This window comes from Myodes glareolus, chromosome 20 (genome assembly GCF_982192425.1).
Source record: "Myodes glareolus chromosome 20, mMyoGla1.1, whole genome shotgun sequence".
Lineage (NCBI taxonomy): Eukaryota > Metazoa > Chordata > Mammalia > Rodentia > Cricetidae > Myodes > Myodes glareolus.
In genome coordinates, this window is record NC_142045.1 from 53,251,182 (window position 1) to 53,273,737 (window position 22,556).

At 39.6% G+C, this 22,556-nt stretch overlaps 1 pseudogene; it reads right to left on the bottom strand.

Moving 5' to 3' along the window:
• Positions 1-1,929: 1,929 nt before the first annotated feature.
• LOC148118850 (proteasome activator complex subunit 1 pseudogene) lies at positions 1,930-17,395 on the bottom strand (annotated as a pseudogene).
• Between the last annotated feature and the right edge of the window lie 5,161 nt (positions 17,396-22,556).

A 22,556-nucleotide genomic window follows, 5' to 3' on the forward strand; every position in this document is an offset into this window, starting at 1 on the left:
CATCTCATATGGATATTAATATATAAAATAATTTAAACAATTATTTAATCTTTCTCTCCCCATGGAAGCACTTTTCACAAAAGGATTCCAGTCAATCCTGCAGTCAGTGTTCTTACATGGTTCTGTATCTGCTCATGTGTATGTGTGACTTTTCTAGATCTGAGTGAACATTCGGGATCTATACCTTACTTAGCAACAGAGCCTGCTCTTTGTGCCCCATGACCTCATGATGTCCTAGGATGACACTGCCAGAAATTTAAATATTTCAGTTCCAGCCTTTTTGTCAGCACCTGCTTTAGAGACACTGGACAAGAGACGATGTGCTTTCTCTAAATGGCGTTGCCTTGGTTTCCTGAGCATCCTCTCTGATGTTGTATGGAGTGATCAGAGGTCGCTCCTAGAGATGGCAGCAGTATTTTCTCAGGTTTCTTCCAGTCACATTTCCCACCACTTCTCTCTTTGTTATCCACAATTCAGAACAGAGAACTAATTCTCCTGCCCATTTTTACCTTTCTTATACATAGTCCCAATCAAATGCTGCTTCAATAAATCAATATTTCAGCAAGCAGTTCTTCTGTTTTGTCTCCAGGGGGCATTCCAGATGTCCCAAGGAGATTCCAAAGTAACCTCTGCTTCCCATCCTCCCCGACTTCCTTCTCCTGTTTTGAATAGGACTGGGTATTCCTGGGTTGGCAAATTCAATTCAACACTGCTTCTGTCCACAGAATCTACAAAGTGGGAGTGGATGGTACCCATTCCGGGTTGAGTTGGCCCTTAAGAAAGACCTAAATTTTCTAGATTTCTTCTGTCAGTTGAAAACACAACTCTTCCCTCAAATGGAATAAGAAACACTTTGTTTTGAGTCAAATATGAATGATGACAGCCTCAGCACACAGATTCAAGTTGTCACAAAGACTTTTTTTCTGTTTCAGCTGGTAGAAATTTTATTCTCAGAGTTTCTTAGCCTATAACCTTGGCTTTGTCCTTGATTCTCCTTTTCTTTTTTTGGAATTTTTTTATTGCTTTATAAATAATACCATTCAAAATTTCCACCTCCTCCCCTACTCATATTTCCCTCCCACTCCCCCACTCACCCTCCCTTCTCCCCCTCCAGTCCTAAGAGAGGGCTGGGTACCCTGTCCTGTGGGAAGTCCAAGGCCCTCCCCACTCCATCCAGGCCTAGGAAGGTGTTCATTCAAACAGACTAGGATCCCAAAAAGTCAGTACATGCAGTAGAATCAAATCCCAGTGCCATTATCATTGTCTTCTCAGTCAGCCCCAATTGTCAGCCACATTCAGAGGGTCTGGATTGATTGCAAGCTCGTTCAGTCCCGGTCCAGCTGGCCTTGGTGAGCTCCCATTAGATCAGGCACACTGTCTCAGTGGGTGAACCAACCCCTCGCAGTCCTGACTTCCTTGCTCATCTTTTCCTTGGTAGAATTTTTGGGTTCACTTGTATATGCTATCATATCAGCTGCAAATAGCAAAAGTTTGACTTCTTCCTTTCCAATTTGTATCCCCTTGATCTCCTTTGTTGTCTTATTACTTTAGCTAGAACTCCAACTACTATATTAAATAGATATGGAGAGAGTGGACAGCCTTGTTTTGTTCCTGATTTTAGTGGAATCACTTTGAGTTTCTCTCCATTTAGTTTGATGTTGGCTTGCTGTAAATTGCCTTTATTATGGTTAGGTATGTTCCTTGTATTCCGAATCTTTCCAAAACCTTTATCATGAAAGGGTGTTGGATTTTGTCAAAGCCATTTCAGCATCTAATGATATGATCATGTGGTTTTTTCCAGTTTATTTATATGCTGAATTACTGGATAAATTTTCATATGTTGAACCATCCCTTCATCTCTGGAATGAAACCTACTTGATCATGATGGATGATTGTTTTTTGTGTTCTTGGATTTGGTTTGCCAGCATTTTTTGAGTTTTTCTGCATCAATGTTCATGAGGGAAATTGGTCTGTAATTCTTTTTCTTTGATGTTTTCTTTGTGTGGTTTGGGTATCAGGGTATCTTTTTTTTTTGGTAAGGCAACCATATATTTCTTGTGTTTGGTAGGCAGAGTAAGGGGAAAAAGCCCATCAGGAAGAAGATTGGGTACCGTTTATAGCTCCTGGTGAAGAGCAGGAAGGTCTGTTTTGTACTACATCATAGAACGAGAGAGGGACCTCAAGAGATCATTCCCTTTGTTTCTTCACAGGGCTTCTTGAGCTTCCCGAAGTTTTTCAGGATGATGTCATATAACATAGCATAAGCATTACGGATCTCCTTGATCATCAGCGGGATGTCCTGGTACCCTGCCTCATCCAGTTCATGCACCAGCTGCCAATGCTCACCCACGTGGGGCTACTTGGCTACTTTTGGTCACTGCATCACCCTTCTCTGAAAAATACTTGGAGGTTTGAGTGTGGAAGCCCTCCAGCTTGGTATGAAGACTGGTCATCAGCTCAAACACCTTCTCCTGGACAGCCACTCCACAATTATTCCCATCCTCTAGCTGAGGTATTTGTAGTTGCAAGCAGGTAGTGACCAGATTGAGTTGCTCAATGACATCCTTGATCTCAGGCTTTAGGCGCTGCAGGAGAACCACAATCTTTTCATTGTGGTTCACTGGGCCACAGGGAGGACCTTTGTCTTCCTCTTCCCCTTTCTTCTTCTTATCCTTTTCTTCTTTCTCCTGTTATTTCTTCCATTCCTCCTCTTTGTCCTTGATTGGATCAGGTACTGGGATGTCCAATGTAGCATTCAGATAGCTCAGGTTGGCTTTACGGAGACCTGGCTCATTTAAGAATGCGTTCAGCTCTGAGATCTTCTTTGCTTGAGTTTAGAACCTCTGAGGAACTAGGCCTGAGCCAGGACCTCTGTGGGTATGGGTGTGAATCTGGGACCACTGAGGGTCTAGGCAGGAACCAGAGATCTCTGAGGGTTCAGGTGAGTGTCTGGGACCTCAGAGGGAGTAGACCTGAGCCAGGACCTCTGTGGGTTTGGGCATTGGTCTGGGTCATCAAAAGGAACATGCAGGAACCAGAAACATCTGTAGGTTCAAGCATGAGTCTGGGATCTCTGAGGGTGTAAGCCTGAGCCAGGTCCTCTATGGGTCTGGGCACATCCAAGCCTGGGAACTCCTAAGGAGTAGATTGAAGCCAGAGTCCTTTACAGGACCAAATCCAAGCCAGGATCTCTGCAGGAATGAATCCAGACCAGGGACATTTATAGAAACAGGTCTGAACAAACAACTTAGGCTAGAGCAGGCATGAGACAGCAAACTCCAAGGGAGTGGAGCAAAGTCGGGGAACACTAGTGACCTCCAGGAACATGGAGTGACCAACAGGGTAACTAGAACCGTGGCACTGACTGCACCATGAGGAACAATCACCTGGGCCTTGGATTCACCGACACCTAGAATATTAATCAACAGAATCACAGACAGCCCCAACCACACCTATTAGAGGAAAAGATGAGTAGAAAAGGTAAGAACACATGCAACACCACAAGAGCAACACAACACCAGTAAAACCCAGAGACCCTACAACAGCAAGATTTGAACAAACAAATATAGATGAAGGAGAAGAAAATTATCTAAAATAATTTCAAGAGAAAAAGCAATCAAACATATGAAAGGAACTATTCAAGACTTGAAAACTAAAATAGAGACAATAAAGAAAACACAAGCCAAGGGAATTATAGAAACAGAAATCATGAGAAAATGATCAGGAACCTCAAACACAAGTGTAAACAGTAGAATACAAGAGATGGAAGAGAGAATCTCAAGTGCTGTAGATACAATAGAGGAAATAGACTCATCAGTCAAAGAAAACATTAAATCTAACAAAAACTTAACTCAAAATATCCAGGAAATATGGAACACCATGAAAAGACCAAACCTAAGAATAATAGGTATATAAGTAGGAGAAGTTCAACTCAAAAACACAGAAAATATATTTAACAAAATCATAGAAAAAAACTTCCCCAACCTAAAGAAAGATATGTCTATGAGGATACAAGAAGCTTACAGAACACCAAATAGACTGGATCCAAAAAAGTCCCATTGTCGCTTAATAATCAAAACATTAAACATACAGAGTAAAGAAAGAATATTAAGAGCTGCAAAGGAAAAAGGCCAAGTAACATATAAAGGCAGACCTATCAGAATTACACCTGAATTTTCATTGGAGACAATGAAAGCTAGAAGTTCGTGGTCAAGTGTTATGCAGACATTAAAAGACCATGGATGTCAGCCCAAACTACTATACTCAGCAAAACTTTCAATCATCCTAAAAGAACAAAACAAGATATTCCATGACAAAACTATATTTAACCAATACCTAGCCACAAACCCAGCTCTACACAAAATACTAGAAGGAAAACTCCAACCCAAGGAAGTTGGCTACAATAACAAAAACACAGACAATTGATGGTCTCATGGCAGCAAATCCCAAAGAAGGGGAAAATGCACAAATTAGCATCACCAGCAATGAAAACTAAATTAACAGGAGATAGCAAACACTGGTCATTAATATCCCTTAATGTAAATGAACCCAACTCATATATAAAAAGGCACACGCTAACAGATTTGATTTAAAAACAGAATCCATCCTTCCTCTACATACAAGAAATATGCCTCAACCTGAAAGACAGACATTGTCTCAGAATAAAGGGTTGGGAAAAAATATTCCAATCAAATGGACCTAAGAAACAAGCTGGTATAGCTATCCTTATATCTAACAAAATAGACTTCAAACTAAAATCAATCAAAAGAGAAAAAGAAGGATATTTTGTATTAGTCATACGAAAAATTCATCAAGATGAAATCCCAATACTGAAATCTATATCCCAAATACAAGGACACCCTCATATGTAAAAGAAACACTTCTAAAGCTTAAATCATACATTAAACCCCACACACTAATAGTCGGAGACTTCAACACTCCACTCTCACCACTGGACAGGTCAGTCAAACAAAAAATGAACAGAGAAATAAGAGAACTAACAGATGTTATGACTCAAATGTACTTAACAGACATCTATAGAATATTCCATCCAAACATAAAAGACTATACCTTCTTCTCATCACCTCATGGAACCTTCTCAAAAATTGACCACATACTCAGTAACAAAACAAATCTCAACAAACATTTAAAAATTGGAATAACCCCATGTATCTTATCAGATCACTATGGTTTAAAACTAGAATTCAACAGCAATACTAATTCCAAAAAGTCCACAAACACATGGAAATTAAACAATGCTCACCTGAATGATCAATGGGTCAAGGAAGAAATAAAGGGAGAAATGAAAGACTTCCTAAAATTCAATGAAAATGACCAAAAACCTACCCAAATTTATTGGACACAATAAAAGCAGTGTTAAGAGGCATGTTCATAGCACTAAATGCCTACATAAAGAAGCTGGAAAAAATCCCACACTAGTGAATTAACAGAACATTTGAAAACTTTAGAACAAAAAGAAGCAAATTCACCCAAGAGAACTAGATGAAAAGAAATAATCAAATTGAGAGATAAAATCAACAAAACAGAAACAAAGAAAACAATACAAAGAATCAATGAGACAAAGAGTTGGTTCTTCAAGAAAATCAACAAAATAGACAAAGCTTTATCCAAACTAACCAAAAGGCAGGGAGAGAATATCCAAATTAACAAAATCAGAAATGAAAAGGGAAACATAGCAACAGACATGGAGGAAATACAGAGAATAATCATCAGGTCATATTTTAAAGGCTGTACTCCATAAAATTAGAAAACTTAAAGGAAATGGACATCTTTCTGGATAGATATCACTTACCAAAATTAAATGAAAACCAGGTAAGCAAATTAAACAACGCTATAACTGCTGAAGAAATAGAAACAGTCATCAAAACTCTCCCAACCAAAAAAAGCCCTGGACCAGATGGTTTCAGCTCAGAATTCTACAAGACTTTCAAAGAAGAACTAATACCAATACTCCTCAAATTATTCCATACAATAGAAACAGAAAGAACATTGCCAAACTCTTTTTATGAGGCTACAATTACCCTGGTGTAGGAGGTCCTTCTTTCTATGTGTTGCATGTATTGGTTAATGAATAAAGAAACTGCTTTGGGCCTGTTGATGAGGCAGAATTTAGGTAGGCAGGAAAGACAGAACTGAATTCTGGGAGGAAGAAAGCAGAGTCAGAGAGATGCCATGAATCTGCTGGAGACAGACACTGGAAATTTTACCCTGTAAGCCACTGCCATGTGAAAATACACAGATTAATAGAAATGGGTTAAATTAAAATGTAAGAATTAGTCAATAAGAAACTAGAGCTAATGGGCCAAGCAATTATTTAATTAATACAGTTTCTGTTTGGTTATTTCAGGGCTAAGCTAGCCAAGCAGCTGGAATGAACAAGCAGCCCTCTCCTTGCAGCATTACCCTGACACCCAACCACAGAAAGACCTTACTAAGAAAGAGGATTACAGACCAATCTCACTCATGAACATTGATACAAAAATACTGAATAAAATACTGACAAATGGAATCCAAGAATACATCAAAACGATCATCCACCATGATCAAGTCAGCTTCATCCCAGAGATGCAGGGATGGTTCAACATATGAAAATCTATCAATGTCATACACCATATAAACAAACTGAAAAACAAAAACCACATGGTCATCTCATTAGATGCCAAAAAAGCTTTCAACAAAATACAACATCCCTTCATGATAAAGGTCTTGGAGAGAGCAGGGATACAAGGAACATACCCAAACATAATTAAGGCAATATACAGCAAGCCAACAGTTAACATCAAACTAAATGGAGAGAAACTCCCAGCAATCCCACTGAAATCAGAAAAAAAGACAAGGATGTCCACTCTCTCCGTATGTATTCAATATAGTTCTTGAGGTCCTAGGTAGAACAATAAGACAACCAAAGGAGATCAAGGAGATACAAATTGGAAAAGAAAAAGTCAAACTCTCACTGTTTTCTGATGATATGATAGTTTACATAAGCGACCCCAAAAATTCTACCAAGGAACTTTTGAAACTCATAAACACTTTCAGTAATATAGCAGGATACATGATTAACTCAAAAAAAATCAGTAATCCCCCTGTACACAATAGTCATAAATAGTATGAAATATCTCAGAGTAAATCTAAACAAACAAGTGAAGACTTGTATGACAAGAACTTTAAATCTTTGAAGAAAGAAATTGAAGAAGATACCAGAAAGTGAAAAAATTGCCCATATTCTTGTAACATAGTAAAATTAACAAACTTACCAAAAACAATCTACAGATTCAATGCAATGTCCAACAAAATCCCAGAAAAATTCTTCAAAGACCTCAAAAGAACAGTACTCAACTTCATATGGAAAAGCAAAAAACCCAGGATAGTCAAAACAATCCTGTACAATAAAAGAATTTCTGGAGGCATCACAATCCTTGATTTCAAACCTCTACCACAGAACTACAGTACTGAAAACAGCCGATAATTAGCATAAAAATAGACAGGAGGACCAATGGAACCAAATAGACAACCTAGATATTGATCCACACAACTTCAAACACCTGATTTTTGACAAAGAAGCAAGAAATATCAAATGGACAAAAGAAAGCATAGTTAACAAGTGGTGCTGGCATAACAGGATATCAACATGTAGAAGAATGAAAATAGACCCATATCTGTCACCATGCACAAAACTGAAGTCCAAATGGATCAAAGACCTCAGAATAAAGCCAGCCACACTGAACCTTATAGAAGAGAAAGTGGGAAGTACACTTGAATGCATTGGCATAGGAGACCACTTCTTAAATATAACCCCAGCAGCACAGACACTGAGAAAGACAATTATTAAATGGGACCTCCTGAAACTGAAAAGCTTCTGTAAAGCAAAGGACACAGTCAACAAGACAAAACAGCAGCCTACAGAATGGGAAAAGATCTTCACTAACCCCACATCAGACAGAGGTCTGATCTCCAAAACATACAAAGAACTCAAAAAATTGGTCATCAAAAGAACAAATAATCCAATAAAAAAAATGGAGTAGAGACCTAAACAGAGAACTCTCAACAGAGGAATCTAAAATTGCTGAAAGACACTTAAGGAAATGTTCAATATTTACAGTCATCGGAAAAATGCAAATCAAAACAACTCTGAGATTCCTTTCTTACGGAAGAATGGCCAAGATCAGAAGCACTAATGACAACTTATGCTGGAGAGATTGTGAAGTAAAGGGAACACTTCTGCACTGCTGGTGGAAATGCAAGATAGTACAACCCCTTTGGATGTCAGTGTAGTGTTTTCTCAGAAAATTAGGAAACAACGTTTCCTCAAGGCCCAACAATACTACTTTTGGGTATATATCCAAAGGATGCTCAATTGTGCCAAAGGACATGTGCTCAACTATGTTCACAGCAGCATTATTCGTCATAGCCAGGACTTAAAAACAACCTAAAAGCCCCTTGACCGAAGAATCAATAAGGAAATTGTGGTACATTTACATAATGAAGTACTACACCGCAGAAAAAAATAATAACATCTTGAATTTTGCAGGAAAATGGATGGAGCTAGGAAACATTCTGAGTGAGGTAACCTACACACAGAAAGACAATTATCACATGTACTCACTCATAAGTGGTTTTTAAACATAAAGCAAAGAAAACAAGCTTACAAATCACAATCTGAAAGAACTTAGACAACAATGAGGAAACTAAGAGAGACATAGATAGGTCTAATCTACATGGGAAGTAGAAAAATACAAGATCTCCTGAGTGAACTGGGAGCATGGGGGCCTTTGGGGAGGTTTGAAGGGGAGGGGATAAGCAGGGAGGGGAGCAGAGAAAAATGTGGAGCTCATTAAAAACAATTTAAAAAAGAGTTGCATTTTTCCTTTTAGTGCATTGTCTTTTTTTCTTTTTCTTCCTGTGACAACTCTGACAAAACCTTGAGAACAGGTTTATTGTGACTCCCAGTTCCAGGACACAGTCTATCTTGGTGGGGAAGTTAAGGGGGTGGGCACGTGGAGCTGCTGTTCACATTATGCCCACAGTCGGAAGCAGGAGACAATGGACGGGTGCTATCACTTTTCTAAGTTCTAAACACTTCCAAATTCCAGCCACAAACGGGTTCAATGGCCCGAGGCCCACATAGTCAGGTGTATCACAGTAGTGGCTCTACTTCTAGTATCTTTTATAGATAAAAGTCCTCCGATGGTTAATGTTAGCGTCAGAGAGAAAACCCACCCGCTGGGGTTGGCACCATCCATGACTGGGATCTTGGACTGAATAAGAAGAGAAGCAGAGCTGAGCAGTCTTTACTTCCTGACTAGTATTTTCACGCTCCTGCCATACTGATTTCCCTACCATGATGGACCCTTGAACCATGCATGGGGAGAAACTCTTTCTCCCTCATCTTGTTAGTTGCTTTTATAAAGGTATTTTATCACGGCAACAGGAAAAATAACTAAGATAGACATCTACTGAACTTTGGTAATTTTGATTTACTTTTGAGATAGGGTGTCACTGTGAAGCCCAGGATGGCCACACACTCTTGGTGTCCCTGTCTCAGTGTCCCCAGTCCTGGAACTACAAACATGCACGTTGTCATACACAGAATACTCAAATCTTTATCAAAACTATTATTTACCTTAGGAATGATAATTAATCTTTTGAGGTAGACAAAGCTCTGTTGAAACTAGTGCTTATATATTTCCATGTGTAGTACAAGACCATATAGACACGTGCCCTTCTGTCTCTGCAGTGGTGCAGTTGGTGACTTTCTTAACCGGCATCTGGCTTCACTTGGCAAACTGATAGTGTTACCGTTCTAAGAAACAAACAGGCAATTACATTAACTATTTGGTCTTACTTTACTACTTATTCAATGGTTTTCCTTTCCTTTTGTTATCTGACTTCCCATGCTTATTCTTCCTGAAGAACTCATTTTACATCTTCTATATACAGCACTTCTGCTGCCTATGAATTTTCTCAGACTTAGTTTTATGTTTATTTCTTGCTTTTATCTTAAGGATAATTTCTCTGAATATGAAATTCTTGACTGGCATTTCTTTTAATTTCAAAATATTGATAGTCTCACATCACCTTTTCTTTTTCTTTTTCTTTTTTTTAATCCAACTTCTGGTGCAAAGTCTACTGTTGTGATCATCTGTGTTCCTGGGTAGGGCAGGTGCCTAAATTTGTCTTTGGTGTAGACTTTTTTTTCACATTTGTTTTCTGTAGTTGTTTGTAATTAATTATTAAATTCAGTTGGTTAGAGAAAGGAGAGACATAGTGAAGAGAGGACATAGTTCCTGTTGGTGGTGTTCTCTGAGTTGATAGGTCTATGCACTGATATTTATCATTGATTTTAGAAACGTCTCAGGCATTAATACTACAAATATTTACTTATTAGTCTCTCTTTGCTTACTTTCTGGCATTCTTACAATACAGAATGCCTTCAGAAAACCTCTATAGTATCTAATATTTCACTCTGTTGGTCTCACTTTTTTCTCTGTGGATTTAAAGTTAGTAATTTTTCTATTGAATTTGAAGAATGATTATTTTCTTTTCTGTGTGGTTGCTGGATGAGTCTATATCAAAAGCATTTTAAAATCATTTTTGAGCTTTATTGTAATGTTTTCATTCTTATTTAGAGTCCCCAGCTCTCTGTTCTTATTGCTTATCTGTTAATATATGTTGATAACTTTTCTAATATATTCCAGAACATATTTTACCTTGGTATTATGAATGCCCAGTCTGATGATATAGGTACCAGAAGATTCCAATTCTTTATGTGTCCTTATTTTTGTCTTTATTCTTCATCTTGGTCTATCCCAAACACCATTTCTCGTAGAGAGTCTGGCTTTACTGTTCTTTTAGCTATAGTTCACTGTGGTTACACTGGAGCCTATAAAGGGAACAAGTAAATACTTCTGTCAGAAACTGATTATAACAATCCCACAATCATAGAAATCCTGTTGCCCCATCTCGATTTCTTCTGCAGTGTAGCCATTAAACCTTCTCTAACCCCCTTGCTTGCCTTCTCTTTTCCCAGGCTTCAATGTTCTCAACATTATTCTGTTATAATAGATTTTAAAATAATATTCTAATAATTTTCCCATTTTGTCTAAATAAAATTAAAAAGTTTTAACTTTAACACAATAAAACTATACAGTAAAAGCAGTTATTAAGTAAAAATTATTTAAAATACTCAATCCACTTGTATTTACCAAATTCAGAGAAAATACTACATTATCTATCTTATATTAGTGAGTCCAAAGTTTTATATCTAACTTATTTTTATCATAATAAAGAAAATTATGACTCTAATTATTTATTCTTTAACTCCCTCAAAGACCCAGAATGATGTAACATTACCTAACAACAGAGACATCCTGCTGCCTGTACAGTCACCCAAAGTTCCTCTGCAATGCTGAGGCATTTATCATCATCCTACAGGCCTAAAGTGTCTAGCAGACTTTTCAGTGAAGCAGGAAATTAAAGGACTATCCTTCCTTGTATTGTCAAAGTTCATCAGTCACTTCCCTCTACATCCTGCAGAATGTCTGACAGACTCTTCAATGAAGCAGGAACCCTGAAGGAGCATCCAACTTTATTTTGGCAAAGTTCAGTAGTCACTTTCCTGTGAATCCTGCATGTCCAGTTTATATACAGCGTATGGTCAAACAGTCAAGGCAAAGCATTTTCTTGCCCAAATGACTAACTTGCCACAATGAAAGTAAACTCCATAAGGAGTCTCCTTCATCATTACCTCCAAAGGAAATGTGTCTCCTGAAAAACCTTAGGTTATTAAACTTTTTAAATGCCATAAACTGTGGATCTTTGAAGTGTTTGAAAAATCATTTATCTGTCTAAAATGTACCTATTTAACCTTAAAAGCATAATGTGATTACAAGTTTGATTATTATAGATTAACTACTAACCTCATTTCTTATTTATACATTGCATTTTTAAAAGAGCTGCATAAGCACAATATCCAAACAAGAGTTGAAATGTATATACAGTATAAGAAAAATAACTTTAAATTTGTATCGATATCTATGCCAATGCAAAATTTCTGGGATTAATAGTTGTCTTTTTGTTTTATAATCCTGCATTCCCCTAAGTTATATCAAACATTCATAACCTAGCAAATAGCCAAAGACCTCCTCAACTATTGGGAATGTGGGCATCGTGTTCTCTAGAGTGCTTCCTGTTGTCTGTGAGCAAAAGCATTTCTAGGGGGCCCTGGGAAAATTTGAGATGGTGACCAAGTCCTGGAAGACCAGTTATAACCTTTCTTGATAGATATCACCTGCCAAGATTCAGGAGGACTCCCTTAAACAAACCCAATCCATATTATTTCATAAGGAATCCACAGTCTTTTGTCTCCTGAGGGAAGAAAACTCCAAAACATTTTGATTTCCATTTGACAAATATACTTTTGACTTCTTTCTTAAAGATACTCCTAAAGAATCTAGGTTGTTTCAACTTTGCAGTCCTATTCACAATCACATGTCTCCCAGCAGCTGTCCCTTGTCCAATAGCAATAAAAAAAATCAACAAAATACTATATAGGATCCAGACTCCCTGTGTATTTCACATCTCTATGCGGCTTGTTATTTTGTATCACTTTACCTCTCTCTTTAAGGACATTATTATTTTTAAACTATTTCTTTCTACAACTGTCCATACCCTTTTTCTTTTGTTCTTAAGCCTGTGCACACTGTAAAACAGACTGACACCTCTTCAGAGCTTTTTCTATCTGGGTCTCTTTTACTGCAGATCTTTTAGGCTTTTTGTCTTCATGAGCAAAAACTGCTAAGCAGTGAGGCTAGAACCTCCGCTCTGCTTTGGTGGTTGGCTAAGTCAGCTTCTCATGTCGGGAAAGCCAACCTAAGGCTCACAGCCCTGTTGAAGATTCATGACCGAAGCCCTGTGTTAAACCTTCCTAGCTATGAGAACCAGAACCTGGGTTGCTACAAATGCTTTCACTTTGCTTGCTCTTTCTGCTTAGCACTGCCCTGTGGGCTGAACAGCAGAGCCTCTTAAAGGAGCCACGCCCTTCTTCTTTATCTTTCCTTCTAATCACCCCTCTTCCTCCCCCGGCTTTCTTAAGCCCTACATGAAAATACAGGCCCACATTGGTAGCCAAAATGTAGTTGGTTGTTTTTACTCTTTGCTTTTACTTTTTGGGGGGCCCACCCAGTTCCCAAATAAATCACACAGTGAAGCTTTTCTTACTTATAAATGCCCAGCCTTGGCTTGGTTTGTTTCTAGCCAGCTTTTCTTAACTTAAATTAATCCCTCTACTTTTTGCCTCTGGGTTTTTACCTTTCTATTACTTCTGTAATCTGCTTTCACTCTTTTCTGTGGCTGACTGTGTGGTTGTCCTGTTATGTCCTTCTCCCCCAGATTTCTCCTCCCATTTCCTCTCTCTGCCCACCAGCCCTGCCTATCCTCTCTCCTGTCTTGTTCCTGGGCATTCAGCTCTTCATTAGACCAATCAGGTGTTTTAGGCAGGTAAGGGATCACAGATTCACAGAGTTAAACAAATGCTACATAAAAGAATGCAGCAATCTTTGCATAATTAAACAAATGTTCCACAGCATAAACACATGTAACACATCTCGAAATAATATTCTATAACTTTATTCTCCTCCATTCTCTCCCTCCCTGCCCTCAACACTATATAAGTGATTATAAATTGAAATGTGTTCTATGTTAAGATTATTGTAGACTCACTGCAAGGTACAAAGTAACAGATTCTATTTATCTTTCCCCTGATGAATTAACCCCTGATGACAGCTTGTGATGTCTGTTTCAGTGAATCACAACTTGTGTGTTTACATTGATGGTCAAGAGAGTTATCAGTCCCATCACAAAGATACCTCACCTTGTTCCTCCATAGGGCAAGCCTCTTTGTTTCTGACCTTACTGACCTCAATCCCTGGTGATTGTTGACCTCTTCTCTGTTTCCGTAAACCTGGCATTTAAAAAACATTTAGAAATAAAATTCTTGAGGCTTAGGGATAGACTCAATTGGTAGAGATCACTTTCTTCACATGAGCGAAGAAGTCACAATTGACGCTTCAGCATTGGTTTTTAAAGAAAGTGATTCTATATGTTATGAAAATATTACTATTTTGTGAATTATTTTTTGGTTTGTAAAAATTATTCCCCACCCACTTTGTATGTGACCTAACATTCCTCTGACTATAGGGTAGATCTTTCTGGAACTGAGGTGCAGATCACTGCAAAGGCTAAGAAGGGCATCAGAATCTGAAGCCCACAGTGGAGATTTCCCACTTGGCTGTAATCTTCTTATCAAATCCGCCTGCCACTGTAAGTGAGTTCATTTGTTTGTTTGTTTTTATTTTGTTTTGCTTTTGTTCTTTTCAGTTTTTTGAAATAGGATTTCTCTTTGAAGCTCTGTCTGTAGACCAGGTTGGCCTTGAATTCAGAGATCTCTGCTTCTGTCTCCCAAGTGCTAGGATTAAAGGCTTGCATTCCCACCACCAGGCTCCCATCATTGTGTTCAATGTGTTTCAAAAGTGTCTCTTTTTTTAACCTCCTTTTGTTCTGCTACCATGAAAACTCCATGTCCTGATAAAACACTGACCTAACCAACTTGGGGAGGAAAGGGTTTATTTGGCTTACACATCCATATTATGTCTGTTACTGAGGGAAGTCAGTGTAGGAAATCAAGGCAGAAACCTGGAGGCAGAAACGGAAGCAGAATTCTGTTTCTGGACCTACAGTGTACTGGGTCTTTTACATCAATCAAGAAAATGGCCCACAGAGTTGCCCAAAGGTCAACCTGATAGAGGAAGTTTTTCCATTGAGGTTTTGTCTTCTAAGGAGACTTGACCTTGTATCAGTTTGACAAAAATCAGTACACCTTATGAAATTGTTACTACATCGACACCTGGTATTTGGGGACCTAAATCTGTTCCTGAGCCATGGATACACGTGTTTGTCCCCAGAATAAGCTGCCTCTTATTCCCTTTGAGGTGAGAATTGTGCTTTTGCTTTATCACTGTCTGTGTCTCTTTCCTATGGGGGTCACAGCAATCCTTCTACTCTCCTCCCCTCAGGTTTCTGTTTCCAAGGGTTTGGAGCTTCCTTTTGATACTTACATTAGTGCTTGTCTGCTGGCACTAAGTCTGCTGGAACACCGGATTTTGTTCACTTCATTTAATTTATTGTAAAATATCATTTTTTTGAGAAATTCATGAAATGTATTTTAATCATATTCCCCTTCCTCTACTCTTTACAACACCTCTTAGTTCCCCCTTTTTTAAATGCTCCAATTTATGTTGGGCATCCCCTGGAGTGTAGCTGGTCTACGAGGGGCACTGTCCTTAAACTGACTCTCATCCCCTCGGATCCAGTTCTTGTCAGGATCCTCCATTAGCAGTGGGACCTGTGATGCTCTCCCACCCTATACTGGAAGGTTGACGTGTTCTTTTGTAGGTCTTGTGCTGACAAGCACAGCAGCTGTGAGTTTATGAGAACAGAGCTCTTAACTTGTCCAAACGACTATGGTCCCATCATCCTCTGATTCTCATAGCCTCTCTGGTCCATCTTCAAAGATGGTCCCTAAGCTTTGTGGTGAGAAGAACTGATATGGACTCACTATCTGTGGCTGAGAACCCCAGACACTTGCTCTCTGCGCTTTGACCTGTGGGAAGTTTCTGTAGCCTGGGTTATGCCTTTATTCACTTAAAAGAATTCTATCTGATTTTTGTTTTCAAGTTAGATATCTTTTCAAACCTTTTCTTCTGTGTCTCATGCAGCCCACCCCTCCATTTGTCTACTGACTGATGTCTTCCTGTGTCTGTCCACCAAGCTCTTAAGCTAATCATGTGTCTTAGCTCTAGGGTTTCTGTTTGTATCTTTTTGTTTTATTTCTTTAATGAGGTTTTCTACTTTTTTATTTCTCTAATGTTTGGAACAACCTATTAAATTCTGAGATTCTTGGTTTATTATGGTCTTGGTGTATTTCCCATTCCTAGTGCAAAAGAATTCCTTTCTCCCTGTGGAACCAGGTATGTCTGGCTTTCAGTGAGTATTTCTGGTGGATGGGGCAGGAGAGTATGCTCTCGGACTTTTGGGTTCTCTTGTCTGGTAGGATCTCTAGAAGCCTCCTATTGCTTCTTCAATCCAACTCCCCAAGGATGCCTCTCTTTTCCACCCTACAGAGCCAACAGCAGATTCTTGCCTATCTCCCAACACTTCTACCAAAAACATAGACAACAAAGAAAAATGGAGGCAAGCAAAAGTGACAGCACCAGTGTGACCTGGAGGGAGAGGATGCCTGGATTTCACAACAGTTGTGAAGTAAAATAGACAAAACTCCATGTCACCACCACACTCATCCAACCTCGCTCTGTGAGAGACAGCAGGCCTGGAAACAGAGCGTGGAGGGTGAAGAAGAGCTAGCTGTTGGTCATTAGACGTCTAAAACCTCTCCTGAAATGGCAAGACAACACAAATAAGTCACACCAGACGAACCCAGAGCAGGGCAGGTCTGCCCTCTGATGTCTTCCTAGGGCTTCTTGTCTTTGGCAGGAAGTCTTCCAACTCTACAGTCTTGATGTAGGTGTGTGTGCACCTGTCGTTTTCTCATCTGGCTCTGCTTCATGCTGTATGGGTCAGCTGAGCACAATAGTACTGAAGCTAAGATCTAATGCCATAGGCTCAGAGGTGCTATATCTTTTTTTTAAATCTTCCTTAGCTGGCCTTTTCTGACCTCAGTCTGTGGGAGGAGGAAGGGGCATTGCTTCACTGCCCCCTCACCTTATCAGGTGTGGGCTGGCTAAGAGTGAACCTGCACCCCCTCCCCACATGGCATCCAGGCAGAAGAACAGGACATGCTAGCTCTACAGGCCTCCTTTGTCCTTAATGCCTCCAAAGTTGAGGATTGTTCTGCTGCTATGAGTGAGGTGAAGACCCGAGGTCTCTCACCACACAGTGCTCACCAACACCAGAGTGTGAGAGGCCTTGTTCCTAGCAGGTAAAGAAAACATACCAAGCCATGCTATGGTCTTGTTTACACTGCCTGGTGGAATCATGGGATCTTCACTGTGGCCCACTGGAGAAGGAAGACTTGACTGCCCACTTGGGCCTCACCTATGTTCAGATGTTCGGGAATGGTGAAACCGCCCTGCCCCTGTTCTGGTCCTGTCATCTGGAGAGTGACTTCAGGGCTTTCTGCACCCTTTCCTGTTTGCATTTCCACATTCCTCAGTTCTGCACGACATCTGGATTAGAGAAAGCAGAAACTCAGCCCAAGAACTCACCACCAAGTGCTTCTTTGTTTTCCAGGTCCCTTGATCGATCCATCCTTTCCTCCTGCCTCACGTGGTCACTTTGTGTTTGTTTTGTAGAAGTTGCTCATGACCGCGAGGGGTGCGATCACCCACTGACACAAGGGGACGGATCTAATGAGAGCTCACCAAGGCCAGCTGGACTGGGACTGAACGTGCATGTGATCAAACCGGATTCTCTGAATGTGGCTGACATGGGGGCAGACTGAGAAGCCATTGACAATGGCACTGGGTCTTGTTTCGTCTGCATGTACTGGCTGTTTGGGATCCTAGTCTGTTTGGATGCTCACCTTCCTAGGCCTGGAGTAAGTGGGGAGGAACTTCAACTTCCCACAGGGCAGGAAACCCTTACTGCTCTTAGGACTGGAGAGGGAGGAGGAGAGGGAGTGGGGGGAGTGGGAGGGTATTGGGAGGAGGGGCGGAAGAGGGAATTTTTATAAATTAATAAAAAAATAATAAATAAATAAATAAATAAAAAAGAAGTTGCTCATGTCAAGATGAAATAGTTCCTGTTAGTCTCACACAAAACTGAAAACAGGGAACTACAAAGGGTAAAAGCTCAAGTCTTACTGCCAACATAACTTCTTTCTTCAGCACTTTCGCTAGAAATCCCTTCTCATTCTTCAGGGGCGCTCTGCTGCGCAGGCCTCTTGGGCTTGCAGAGATTCTGGAGCAAAGCCTTTCTTTAGCGTTCCTTAAGATTGCCTCAATTCCACGAGGAACTTCATACTTCCACCAACGGGCAGATGCCACCCAGTCTCTGCATCCCCACAGTCAATCAAACTCTCTCTCTCTCTCTCTCTCTCTCTCTCTCTCTCTCTCTCTCTCTCTTTCTCTCTCATTTCCTTTTAAATCTTGTTGACTTTACCTCAACTAGTGTATAATCTGCTGCTGCGTTTGTATTTGTATTATGATATCAGTATTCTTAAGAACATTTGAGAAAGAGATAGAGAGAAAGAATATGATGTTGGATGAGTATGGAGACGTGGCTAATCCTGGAGCAGTTGGGGAAGGAGGAAAACATGAAATACAATGTATATAGAAATTTTAATATAAACATGGAAAAAGAAGATGCTTTCTGAGGCCATCTAGTTCGACAGCTTTAGCTACAGTGTCCGGGTGTAGCAGGAGGAACCGGAAATTGTGCCTCTACTTTGCAGAAGTCCTGGGCTTCATTTGCTTCTGTTTGTCTCTTGCCTGAGGCAGAAGGTGAAGGCTTCCTTTCTTCCAAAGGTCTTTTGTGATAGAGGTTTTCAGACATCCCTCCTGGGTCCTCATCTGCCAGAAATGATGTGGAGGTTCCCTTTCTTCATTTCCATACTCATTACTACAGAGGGGACATGCAAATTTTGCTATGTATTTTGAATCTCCTTCCCTATGAAGCTGCCTATTCATGCAGGACATCCATTTTGGTAACAGTTTGTTTCCATTTGTTTGCCCCCCCCACACCGAGTTTTCCACCCATTGAGCACTGTAGGGGGTGGATCGCTGTGCTCACTCTCTGTTTTCAAATGTCACCTGATCTGGTTTCCAGCTAGCCAGTAGTAACCATATTCACGGAGCTGGCCACAGCCTCCACTTTGCCAGTATGTTTGCTCTTAGTTGTAGTTTTTCACTTTCTGTGTGAGAGTTTAAAGAGACTTGTTCTAATTTTTCATTGTTCTGCTATGAATCACCAGTTCCCAGTTCACTGCGGAACACCTGTGGAATACCTAATTAATATACTGAGTGTATGGCTGAGATTAAGACATACACCTGGGCTTTTCATCAGCTATCAAGAACCTCTATACAAGCCCTCGAGGGTCTAAGCAGCCTTGATGTTCTGTGAATTTTCAGAAGGCATGGCTTGACCCTTCCCCTAAGTGTTTTAATCAGATGCTGTAATCAGAATGCTTTTTAATGAACTTTGATCTTGACACCTGGTAGCGCTGATTCTAACATGCCAGGATACTGATAACAGCTATTGTGTTAATTACAAAGTGCATATGATATGTACGAAAATAAAGTCAGAAAGATCCTCACACTTGCTTTCCCTGGAGAAATACAGAATTCAAGGCCAGTTATTCATCCACAGGCAAATGGTTATTACTGTATCTACAAAGTCTCTTCTTGCCCCGGAACATATTCCTCAGGTTTTCATCCTTTCTTTTCTGCTTTTTCATCCTGTTCTTATTCATCTGGTTCTTTGCTACATGTGATCCTGAAAGTAAGAGATATTGTAAAGAATAATACTTAGCCAGATATAAACATTTTAAAGGATGAGCCTATTCTAAGATGTCAAAATGTTAGATTTTAGGAAAATACTTTCCACATTCCACCGATCAAAGGGTTTTGCTGCATTAATATTGACTATTTAAAGTACTTATAATAGGAAAGGAATCAAAACTTCCAAGATTTATCAATTAATCTATCTATCTATCTATCTATCTATCTATCTATCTATCTATCTACCTCTCTATTTATTTATGGTGTTTTTTGAGGCAAGGTTTCTCTGTGTAACAGTCCTGGCTGTCCTGGAACTTGCTTTGTAGACCAGGCTGGCCTGAGACTCACTGAGATCCACCTCCCAAGTGCTGAGATAAAAGGCATGAGCCACCAGCGCCTGGCTCCAAGTTTTCTATTTTGTAACTATGAGTTATCAAAAGGTATCTTCGTTCTTAAAAAATGAATTTCATGGGCTGGAGGGATGGCTTAATGGCTAAGGGCAGTAGCTGCTCTTCCCTCTTCCAGAGGACTGGGGTTTGATCCCCAGCACCCACATGGTGGTTCACAACTGACTGTGAATTCAGTCCTCCTGGATCCAAGGACCATTTCTGACCTCCACAAGTGTGCAGACACATATGCAAGCTAAACACTCATTCACATTGTTTTCATTGAAAAATGAAACAATAGTCACAAATCTTTTTTTTAAAAATTAAATGTTTACTGTGATGAAAATATAAAGCTCAACACTATCTCTGGCCTATAACCTGTCTTTTTTTAATGACTTGAAAATTTTATGCTGTTAGCCAAAGAATCAAAGTATGGCTTAAAAGTGGAATTAGGACATGGTCCTTACCCTCTGTCTTACTGTTTTCACAACCAATTTAAGGCACATGGGGTGGGAGTTGAGGGTGTTGAGGGAAAAAAAAATCTTCTATACATTTAAAATTATGACGTATTAAGGATTAAAACTGATTATTTGGATAAACTTACTTGTTTTATTTATTTATTTTGGGGAGAGAAAGCCACTCTGGTAAGAACACATTAATCTCCTTTGAACTGTAATAAGCAAGTACATAAATGAACAGTGACCATGTGCTGTGGAACAGCTGCAGGTATTCAGAAGCTGGGAGGACTTGCCTTCCTACTTCTGTGTCCATTAGAAACAATCATTTAGTAATGGCACTGATAGTAGGGAACGAAAGCTCGGTACACTTATCACGCTTTTCTCTTTAAGACTGAGGGGATGCAGGAGACGGAAGAGCTGCAGAACCTGCTCTGGAATTCAGGGCAGACTTTATTGGTAGCCTGGTGGTGTCTGTGCAGCTTGCTGTGGTCTTTCTTACCCAGCAAGTAATGTGGAAATCATCCCTTGCTAACACCTTTCTCCAAAGCACACCCCCGCCACACGCACACACCAAGAAGTCCAATTGGGCCCTGACTTTTGGAGTATGGGGCTCTGAGAAGGGGCTGTTCTCAGTTGACTGAGGGACAGATACTTTAGAAATACTCGGTACACTGAAGAAGAAAGAACAGATGACTCATCCCAGACAAAGGGAGACACAAGAGAAAGCTTGCCATGTCCAGACAGAGGGCATGGAAGCTAGATTGTCCGTGTGTGTGCATCCCCCTTGCTGCTTTCTGTCTTCTAGAGGCTTGTCCAGTTCCCACTGGACAGCTTCTGTATTCATGTAAGAGACATGAGGGAATTCAGCTCACTCACTGTTCCACAGATCAGTGAACCATTAATGTTTAAAGTTATTATTGAAATCTGTGAGTTAATTTTGGTCATTGTATTGTTGACTTTTGGTGGTGATGTGTTCCCAGTGGTACTTTGTTTCAGTAATTATGGCTTTATATTTATTTCCAGTCTCTTGGCTGTGTTCATTCCTCTTTTCAGCCTAGAATGTTACCTTTCATATTTTCTTTAGGTTTGGTTTGTTGGATATATGTATATGTATATATACATACATATATACATGTGTTTATATCGTAGAAAGATTTTCTTTCTCCTGCAATTATGGCTGATAGTTCTGCTGGGCTTATTAATCTAGGTTGGCTGCCACAGTCTTTTAGGACTTGGAACACTTCCCTCTGGGTTCTTCTGACTTTTATAGTTTCCACTGAGAAACCATCTGTTATTATGTTTCCTTTTTATGTGACTTGTATTTTTTTCTCTTTCAGCTTTCAATAAACACTTTTTGTTCTGTCTACTTAGTGTTTGAACTATGATGTGTCCAATTTCTCTTTTGGTCTTGTCTATTTAGTGTTCTCTGTGCTGTTTGTGTCTGTATGGGTATATTTTTCCTGAGTTTGGGAAAGTTTTCTTCAATGATTTTGTTGAAGATCTGATCTAAGCCATTGACTTGAGATTCTTCTCTTTCTTCTATGCCTATAATTTGAAGGTTTGGTCTTCTTATATTGTCCCACATTTCCTGTTTTCCTTTCCTATGTTTAGAAAGAATTACATGCTCCATGGCTATTATATGTAGTTCTTCTACTTTATCTTTAAGTCCTGATAGTCTATGTCTTCTCTGATTCTTTCTACATGTCGGGCTTTCCTAGGTTTTCTAGTTGGCTTAATGCATTTTTAACTCTATCTTCATTTTAGCTTGAGTCCTCTTCAATTTGTATATCTCTTTATTGAGTTCCCTTTACAAATCCTGGATTGTTTTTGCCACATCTATCAGCCTTATTGGTATGTTTTCCTGGGTATCACTCAGGAATTTATTCTGATAAAATTCTTTTTAATTTCATTGAGGGGTTTCTTTGTATCTTCTTTATTTAAGCTCCTTGAATACTTTGGCAAAAGTTATGACTGCAGTTTTAAATTATGTATCCAGGAGATCATCTATGTAATTCCCCTTGACAAATTGGATTGGTCGATTGGGGTGGAGGGTTACTATCTTGAACTTTCACTTTGTTGTGCTTTTGGGTGATATCTGAGCATGTGAACTCCTTTTATTAGTTTTGTGTCTGATATGAATAGAGCAATTTGGTGCAAAGAGAAGTGTGGACCATGTTGGGAAT